This window comes from Melopsittacus undulatus, chromosome 4, assembly GCF_012275295.1.
Source record: "Melopsittacus undulatus isolate bMelUnd1 chromosome 4, bMelUnd1.mat.Z, whole genome shotgun sequence".
Classification (NCBI taxonomy): Eukaryota; Metazoa; Chordata; class Aves; order Psittaciformes; family Psittaculidae; genus Melopsittacus; species Melopsittacus undulatus.
In genome coordinates, this window is record NC_047530.1 from 1,989,671 (window position 1) to 1,999,891 (window position 10,221).

Sequence of the window (10,221 nt, forward strand, 5' to 3'; positions counted from 1 at the left end):
GATACCATATTCCATACCTATTGCTGGGTCCTGCAAGAGGTGCTGGAGGAGAACTGGGTTTGCATGTGGGCAGACACAGGGAAGCAAGTGCCTCCTATCAGCTTCAGGACACTTTGCATGGATGTAATGATATCCTCCCTTCTCCCGGCGAGGAAGAACAATTCCCAGATTGTGAGGAACAAGGCTCAAGCAGAAAGAGCTCCATTTAAAGCTCTTAAAAATAGCTGGATGAGGACCGATGAAGTTGGATCCAAGTTCTAATTGAGGATTTCCATCAAGGACAGGAAGTGCTTATAGAAAGGCTTATTTAATGGGAACAGCAAGGTTCTGTAAGCTGCAGGGACAATGGCCCAACAGGGCTAGAAAGCTCATGTGGAACATCCTTGTGAGGAGAGGAAAGATGGGGGCTCAGGTAAGGGGTGACTTGATGGGGCCTGAACCCCATCTGTTAGTGAGGTGCTATTTGTAGTCCCATCCCTGGCAGTGTCCAAGGATGGATGGGGCTTGGAGCGACCTGCTCTAGTGGAAGGTGTCCCAACCTATGACAGGGGATTGCAACTGGATGAGCTTTATTGTCCCTTCCAACCCATTCCATGATCTCCATTTCAGCTTATTCCTCCCTGTATTTCTTCACACAGCCCCATTGCCTCAGCAGCATAAATACATGGAGATGTTTTCTATGTAAGCTCCTTGATTAAATCCATCCCCTTTGTGCCTTACTCCAAACACCTCTTGCTTTGGCTAGAAATAGGTCCCATGAGTCCCACACTATCTTCAAACACAGGCAACATCTCCTACTTGTTCCCTTCTTTAACCTTTCAGCCTTACAACTTACACCCTTGAATTTCAAAAGCCTCTTATCAGGTTTTCCTTAAATGGTCCCTTTTCTCTCCTGAGACAGGAAAAAACATTCAGCTCTCAAAAACCTTCCTACTAACACAGAAGATTTAGTATCACATTTGCTATTCACTCCAAACTGGTTATTTCCTTGCAGAACAATGCTGTGCACACCACAAAGGACCCAATGCTGACATACTGCCTGCTCCTGAGCAATAGTATTGGTAATCCCAGGCAGTCTAAGGCATTAATTGAGATGTCAAAATCCACAAGTATTTTTACAATGAGATGTTCCCACTGAAATATTTAAATCAGAGGTTTAGGCTCTGCACACAAAGGGCTCAGGTTTTTGACTGTTTTTCTGCGATTCTAAGGATTAATACATTTCCCCCTGTCCAAAAACCACATGAAAGCAATCGTTTAAGAGGAAAACAACAAATATGCTGCAAGTTGGCAACATCCCTTTGCCTCCATTCAGTGGAGACACACACAAGCATAAAATATGCAAAGGGAAACAGCACAAGAGGGACCTGGAGCTGTTGGAGCGAGGCCAGAGGAGGCCATGGGGATGCTGTGAGGGCTGGAGCAGCTCTGCTCTGGAGCCAGGCTGAGAGAGCTGGGCTGGGGCAGCCTGGACAAGAGAAGGCTCCTGAAGGGGAGACCTGAGAGCAGCTCCAGTGCCTAAAGGGGCTGCAGGAAAGCTGGAGAGGGGCTTGGGACAAGGCCTGTAGGGACAGAACAAGGGGAATGGCTTGAACCTGCCCAAGAGAGGGGAGACTGAGCTGAGCTCTTAGGCAGAAGCTGTTCCCTGGGAGGGTGCTGAGGCGCTGGCACAGGGTGCCCAGAGAAGCTGTAGCTGCCCCATCCCTGGCAGTGCTCAAGGCCAGGTTGGACACAGGGGCTTGGAGCAGCTGCTCCAGTGGAAGGGGTTGGGGTTGGAGCTGCATGAACTTTAAGCTCCCTTCCAACCCAACCCAATCTGTGATTCTGTAAGATTCTCACCTTCAGCCCATAGCCTCTTTGCAAAGCTGAAGCCATTTCCTGAGTGATTAATTTCTATTAGAGAGACAGGGGAACAAGCACTGTATCTGCTTGGCATGGACTGGTCCACAGTGATAAAAAGTCTTTTCTTTCAGGAAAGAAAGCATCATCTTGCAAATCTCCTTGGTTTTAGTGTAAGAGTTAACTGAGAGCCAACCGCTACTATTCACAGCACTTGTTCACAACTTCACAGCCACCAGTGTAAAAACAGGAGAAGGGAGCCACTGAATTAAAAAGAAACTCTCTAGTATGGGATATACCTCCTTTAATCAGCTGGTATCAGCTCAGAGCTTCCTGGGTTTTTTCCAACTGGAATACCCCACAGGCCAGTATTTTTCCATTGGCAAAAAGCAGCTTGTAAGGATAAGCACAGTCCTCTTAAAACCACTTTCAATTGAGGACATCACAACCATGAACACTGTGAGACATTTCAAGTGCCCAAACTAAAGGCAGAATGATGTTGTGAGGGAGGTGAAGGAGCCTCCTCACCCTCCAGCTCCAAGCTTACCAGCACTTTACTCTATGACCTCAATGGAGCACTCAACTCCAAGCTTCATACTTGTCAGACTAGAGAAAATCCAAAGCCTTCCTTAATAACTGGATGAGAAACAAGAGGAGCTGAGAGATGAACTTACCTTCAAATGAGCCCCTGGACTGCAAACCTGGGAAGGGAGCAGGAGCACCCTCCAAGCCTACTGACAGTTAAAACCAACCCCCAGTCGTGGTATCAGTGCAGACATATCTGCAACCACCTACAGCTTGTGCTAGTGAAGCCCACAAGCTGAGCTTTGCTGAAGCCTCCAAGCTTGAGCAAAAATACATGGCCAAGTTGCTAAGGGGAAAAAAAGAATGGATTCAAGAGTGAAACTAATTCTGGATTTAAATAGAACTTGCTGTTCTACTGGGTAATAAGATCTGCTAATGTTTAATAGGCAGTGACAAGGAAAGCTGAGTTTGAATGGGACAGGGGAAGGATGTAGAAAGAGAACATTTGGATGAGTTGAATTAAGATACAAAAAGCACCTTGCTTTAAAAATGCACCCTCAGTCTGACTGGCATCAGTACAAACAACCCTAACCAATCCACACATGTGGTACACTAGGTAATTCCTCCTGGGTGCATCCAAGTGCTTTGGTTTTGTTGTAATATCCCATGGCAATATTTCAGATTAGTTAATTCCTAGTTAGAAACCACACAACCATTCATTTGTCTTAAGTCAAAAGAACAAAAGGCTGGATTAAAGTCAGCCAAGGCAGAATGAAATGGTAAATGGTACTTACGAAAGGAGTATTGCAGCTGTAGCTGAGTGGTGCCAATCTGACAGCCTCATCTCTTTAGGCAAGCTATTTTTCACTATAATCCTGGCAAAGTCAAACCTGTCACTTTTTCTCCACCCTGGAATGCTTCTCAGATCAGCCACCTTGAAAGGAAAAAGAGGAAAACCATCAGGAGGAGCATATTGCAAGGTGAAAATCCATCTATTCACTACTGAATTCATGCTATAGCTTATCTGGAAGTGCCCTGCCTTTAGAAAGAGAGCAGACAACCAGTCCCAGTGAAAAGTAATCCCCTCTACAACACCTCAGGCAGGCTCCCTGGCTTCTTCATTTACACCAGTGGGCAAACAGTTTTCCCAATCACTTGACTCACTGCTTCAGGAATTCCCTAGAGGATGAGTCACAGAGAGGGAAAGCCACCAGTCATTCTCCGGGAGCTAAAGGGACCACCGCTGCCAATACGAGAGGAGCGAAACAAGTGGGAGAACAGCAAGATCAGTGCCAAACTGGAGAAAACTGTGTGGTCAACACCATTCCTTGGCAGAACTTCCCCATTTCCCTCCCCAAAAACCCATGCTGGAGAGCAGCAGCAGCGCACCAGTGCAGGCAGCACAGAGGCAGCTCCAGAGCAAAGGGAATCACTGCAGAGTGGTTTCCTCCACGTGTAACTGCCAGGAGAGGAAGAGGAAATGTGCTGGATCTGCTCACATCCAAGGACTGTTTGATACAGGAAGGAGTCTCTGGAAAGGAAAGATGCTGTGCAATGAAAAGCAGCGCCTCTCCTCCCTCCCCTGCTTGGGGATACCACAGAACCACAGCCTGGTTTGGGCTGGAAAGGACCTTAAAGCTGATCCAGTTCCAACCTCCTGCCATGGGCAGGAACACCTTCCACTAAAGCAGGTTGCTCCAAGCCCCATCCAACTTGGCCTTGAACACTAAACCCTAATGTAGTTTTTACTCACTAAACCTGGATGCAAACTCCATGAAGCTTCCAGGCTCAACCACATTGGAAATGGACTTCAAACAGTCTAAACCTTACCTGGAGATGATCTAGCCTCATCTTACTGGTGCTGCCTGCTTATTTCAGTGCTTTCCCTCAATCATGGCCCTGATGATGGAACCCTGGACCAACAGCTCTGTTTCTCATCAAACATCTGGCTCCCACCTCTTTCCTCTGCTCTCTGATTTCTCCATGTGCACTGAACCCACCTGCTGATCTTTCTGGACAGCTTGTACCTCCACCTGGCTTCAAAGTGCCACTTTTGCTTTCTATTCTTGACTCTAGGCAAGGCCATGCCTGTATCTTCTGTTCCTGGAAATCATAACTGAAAGGATTGGGTCGTTGAGGTCATACACCCCAAAGACATGAATGTTCCATCAAGTCCTAAAGTTACCCAGGATGAGAGCTGAACGTAAAAGCTCTCTCTGGGTTACTGTGCATGACTTAATTCAGTTCTCACTGTTCTTCCACGTTATTTACCACTGAGGATTGCTTCCTAGAAGTTCAAATCAGCCATTTCTGAACATCCTCCACTCCCACACACAGCCCCGTAAATGCAGTCAACATAGTTCCCAACTACCTTTCAACAGGTCACTACAAAAACATTAAGTCATGGAAGTCCACCCAGTCTCCCACAATCCCCAAGCTGTTTTCTTCCAATGTTCACAGGAAGCTCCCAGTAGACAGACACCAAAACACTGTTCCAGGGGCCCACCTCATCCTGCAGCAGCATTTCAAGTGCTGGGCTGGGGCAGCCTGGACAAGAGAAGGCTCCTGAAGGGGAGACCTGAGAGCAGCTCCAGTGCCTAAAGGGGCTGCAGGAAAGCTGGAGAGGGGCTTGGGACAAGGGCCTGGAGGGACAGGCCAAGGGGAATGGCTTGAACCTGCCCAAGAGAGGGGAGACTGAGCTGAGCTCTTAGGCAGAAGCTGTTCCCTGGAAGGGTGCTGAGATGCTGGCACAGGGTGCCCAGAGAAGCTGTGGCTGCCCCATCCCTGGCAGTGCTCAAGGCCAGGTTGGACACAGGGGCTTGGAGCAGCTGCTCCAGTGGAAGGGGTTGGGGTTGGAGCTGGAGGAGCTTTAAGGTCCCTTCAACCCAAACCATTCCATGATTCTATGAATTCCCTGAAAATACCACATCTGTATTCATCCCAAGTGCACATCTGCCTTCTCCCACTACCCACCAGACCTTCCCAGTTTCCCACTTTCCCTTAGCTTATCCCTCCTGAGAGTATCAGCCTTGCCCCTTATCAAGCAGAATCTCTCTTATTCCTTGCCCACCACTCTGGATTTCTTGGAGCCTTCACTGAAAATCGAGTTAACAGCAGGATCTACTGCAAGAGGAATATCAGTACCTGATAAAACAGAACCTAAAGCAGTATTTATGGCATCCTGTTTAGAAACTCTATATTGCCATCACTCACTCTACGTGCTACAACCCTGACTACACAGAAAGAATGTCAGTGAAAACCCCTGAATCCTTTTCTTCCCAACAAGAGCAGTGTATCTAATAACCTCCTAACATGCGCAGGGCTACTGCTTCCAGAGGAGAGCTTCTCCAGGCTCCAATCCAGGCCACGTGTCCGTACCATGGAACAGATCCACTTTCACTTCAAAGTCTCCCCTGAGGCCTGAACAAAGCAGAGATCAAACACCAAAGTAATGAGCTCTGGTTACTGGGTGTCTGTGTGTTGCTCAGCACACGTGAACACACACGTGTTGTCACCAAGCCAAGTGTCACTGTGGCAGTAACTTAACCTACACCCCCTATACCATTAACACTGATGAAACCTTGCAGCATTGTGGATTTTAGCTTGGAAGTTTCCTTAGCTGGGATAATACCACATATGTTATCAAGGAGACCTTGCCTCTCTGCTCTGCTGAGACCCCACTTGCAGCACTGGGTGCAGCTCTGGTGTTCTCAGCATCAGAGGGACATGGAGCTGTTGGAGCAAATCCAGAGGAGGCCATGAGGATGCTCAGGGGCTGGAGAAGCTCCTGTATGGAGCCAGACTGGGAACACTGGGGCTGTTTAGCCTGGAGAAGAGAAGCTGCGTGGAGACCTCAGAGCAGCTTCCAGTGTCTGAAGGGGGCTACAAGGATGCTGACAGGGACTCTTCATCAGGGACTGGAGCAACAGGACAAGGGGTGATGGGTTCAAGCTGAAACAAGGGAAATTCAGGTTGGATGTAAGGAAGAAGTTCCTCCTTGTGAGGATGGTGAGGCACTGGAATGGGTTGCCCAAAGAAGTGGGGAAAACGCCCCATCCCTGGCAGTGTTCAAGGCCAGGCTGGACAGAGCCTTGGGCAGTATGATCTAGTGTAAGGCATCCCTGCCCATGGCAAAGGATTGGAATCGGATATCTTAAAGTCCTTTCCAACCCAAGCCATTCCATGATTCTATGATAAACACTGCACAAGGCCTTACAGCATGTGACAGCAGAGCATTGCCATCACCTGTCACAGAGACACAGCTATCACCCAGCTGGAACTGCACACTGACCCTCTGCTGCTCCCAGTCCATCCCTTTGGCTACTCATAAAGCAGCTTGTCCCATTTGAAAGGAAACAGCTTTAGAAGGTATTTGATAGGAGATCAGCTCTGTATTGACTAACACACTTTTCTCATCTTGGACAAACCCAAATTAATACAGATTATAATCAGCAGCTGGAGTTTTCTATCCCTCCTAAGCTCAAAGTGAACATTTCAACTCTGCAGTTTCAGATGGTGCCTTCAGGCTGCTGCAACTTCAGAAGCAGTGTGGTTCTGTCCCTCCCATCTCGTGGCTTCCACCTCAGCACACGAGAACAGCCCCTGAAATAACACAAACGATGAGGATAAGTATTCCCAGAAGACAAAAAAATCCTGCCTGGAGAACACAATCTTCTAAAGAAAGCTGCTTGCTCTGACCCTGCTCATGTAAAGCTTGGTAATTACAGTGAAAATGTGAACAAGCAAGAGCAGAGGGAGGAGGGAGAGTGAGATTCCAGCTCTCTGGCTCACACAAATGACAGCTTGAGCAAACTTTTCCTGCCTCAGTGGTTGCTGCTATAAATAACCCCCTCCAGGGCTGAGTGCTGCAGGAACCCAAATCTTCATCACCTCATTTACCTGGGGGTGCTGACTGACAGAGGTGAGCAGGAGCAGCTTGAGCCCAGGCAGCCAAGGAGCCCCCAGCATCCTGGCCTGCACCAGCACCAGTGCAGGAACAGGGCAGGGATCGGGCCCCTGTGCTGGGCACTGGGGAGGCTGCAGCTCCAATCCTGTGCTCAGCTCTGGGCCCCTCATTGCAAGAGAGACCTTGAGGGGCTGGATGGGGCCAGAGAAGGGCAATGGAGCTGGAGCAGGGCCTGGAGCACAAGAGATGGGGAAGGGCTGAGGGAGCTGAGGGGTTCAGATGGAGAAGAGAAGGCTCAGGGGGGACCTGATGGCTCCCTCCAAGTGCTTGAGAGGAGGATGGAGCCTGGAGGGGCTGAGCTCTGCTCCCAAGGAACAAGGGATGGGACAAGAGGAAACGGCCTCGAGCTGCACCAGGGCAGGTTTAGATGGAGCTGAGGAACAATTCCTGCCCCAGAGGGTGCTCAGCCATTGGAACAGGCTGCCCAGGGCAGGGCAGGCCCCATAGACAAGGCCCTCAGTGCCATGGGGCAGTGGTGGCCTTGGCAAGGCTGGGGAGCGGTTGCACTAGCTGAATCAACCTAGCTGATTCTGTGATTCACTGAGACCCTCTCTATAGCCTGTGCTGCTCCATACCCAGCTCTGCACACAACAATGTGCTTCTCCTACTCATAGCTCCCTCATACCTCACCCCAGACCTGTTGTAACAGCACTGTCCTGCACTGACAACTCGTCTCCACACTCAATCCCTTCTCTTTTACACGTCTTCTCTCTCCTCTACAACCCACTCCCCCATTATTCTGTCACTCTTCCCTTTTCTTTTTCTCCACATTTTCTGTGCTTTGCAGCTCTCCATCTATTCCTCCACTTTTTGTTGCTAAGAGGCCCTGGAGTATCTTGAGACAATCAAAGCTCCTCCTTCCAGCTGCTGACAGCTGTTCTATAGCCCAAAAGGCTTGTCCATTAGGATCCCAGAGGAGATCAATGAGAAAGAGCACAGCAAGAAGTCAGAATCACCCAACTGCTTGGTGCGTGCAGCAAAAGCTCCCTCCTGGCTTAGGAAATTAAGTCCCAAATTCAGCCCCAGTGGAAATCAGATCCAGGCAGCTCCCCTGTGACTGATCACTTTGCTTTCCCTTGAGCCATGTTCACCAGCTGCTGCTTCTGATAAAGATGCTGTAACCCCACACGTACAACACTGCTGCAAGAGGCACAAGCAAACAAACAGAACAGGTCCCATACCTCTGTGTACAGATCACAGGGACAAGCAGACCACATGCTTCCTCCTCTTCCCAGGGATCTTTGGCTGGTGTTTCCCTAATGACACAGCAAGAGGAAACTGAAATCCCAGCTGATCTTGCCAAGCTGAAGGGAGCTGGACTCTTCCTGCATCTCAGATTTGGATGCATATGATAAAAGGCTGGAATCCTATTTTCATTTTGCTTATGTAAGCAAGGATGAATCAAGCCCAGGTTTCTCTGCTCTTGTGTCAGATTTAAGCCTTATGTATATGTATCTTCCTATAACCCAGAGCTAAAAAGCCCTTCCCTTCAGACAGAGCCTCTATTAGCTGCACTCGTCAACACCAGCACACACATCCCTCCTCTGCAACACCCACACACAGCACCTTCTGCACACACAGACAGCAAATATTATACACCTCTACTCTGCTGAAACCACCCTGCATTCGGCAAACAGCTCTGAGGCAACAACACGAGGGGCATGGAGCTGTTGACACGAGTCCAGAGGAGGCCATGGAGATGCTGCGAGGGCTGGAGCAGCTCTGCTCTGGAGCCAGGCTGAGAGAGCTGGGCTGGGGCAGCCTGGACAAGAGAAGGCTCCTCAAGGGGAGACCCCAGAGCAGCTCCAGTGCCTAAAGGGGCTGCAGGAAAGCTGGAGAGGGGCTTGGGACAAGGGCCTGTAGGGACAGGCCAAGGGGAATGGCTTGAACCTGCCCAAGAGAGGGGAGACTGAGCTGAGCTCTGAGGCAGAAGCTGTTCCCTGGGAGGGTGCTGAGGCGCTGGCACAGGGTGCCCAGAGAAGCTGTGGCTGCCCCATCCCTGGCAGTGCTCAAGGCCAGGTTGGACACAGGGGCTTGGAGCAGCTGCTCCGTGGGAAGGTGTCCCTGCCCGTGGCAGGGGCTGGAACTGGGTAAGGTGTAAGGTCTCTTCAACCCAAACCAATCTGGGGTTCTATGATTACTACATACCTCTTCATACAACCACATATGTTATAGCTTGTAGCTGATTATATTAAAACTCAACGCAAGCAAAGTGTTTCCAGCCTCTCCCTAGTGTTGCCTTACTATTTTCATGAAGACCCCTGTTGCCACCATCCTCCTTATTCCCATATCCTCCTCCCTTTCTCCCATTAGCTGCTGGCAGGCACTACAAGAGCCTGTCCCTGTAGGGACAGCATCTCCCTCTTGCTGTCCATCCAGCTCTGCACCTAGAATGACTTAAGACAGACAAAACTGAGGTGAAAGGAGGTGAGACAGAAGCAAACATTCCATGTGCCAAGAGCTGCAGCAGTAGAAATACCCTCGATAAAACATTCCTTGGCTTTAAGCAGCTGTAGAGACATGAACCAAAAAGCACAGCCTGCAATCGTCTGTTTCTATGGCCAACACCTGGGTGTACTGACAGCAAATGAGGAACAATTCTTCCAAGCTCATGGTGTGCAGGAAGCATGAGCTGGCCACACACAGGAGGCCACCAACTCCAGTGCTGCAGACTGCTAGGACTATGGCTGGAGGTACAAGAAAGCAGCAGGAGACTGTTCAGAACATAAATCACAACCATGGTTACTGGAAAGCAAGAGAAGAATCATGCAGAGGAAAGGGATCAGCAAGCACAAAAGAAGGGTTGGGAAAGGAGCTAGGTATCCTCTCCCTGCCAAAGAGAAGGGGGCAAAACCTATGTACAAGGTCTAAGTAACACCACCTTGGTGCCA

General features: G+C 49.5%; 1 protein-coding gene across 1 annotated transcript in view; it reads right to left on the bottom strand.

Annotated features, from left to right (window-relative positions):
• The window catches only part of DAGLA (diacylglycerol lipase alpha), a 45,251-nt gene extending 41,962 nt beyond the window's left edge, over positions 1-3,289 (bottom strand). Inside the window, exon 1 of the mRNA XM_034061466.1 lies at positions 3,159-3,289. The gene's annotated coding sequence lies outside the window, so the exon portion shown is untranslated. The remainder of the gene's footprint in view (positions 1-3,158) is intronic.
• Between the last annotated feature and the right edge of the window lie 6,932 nt (positions 3,290-10,221).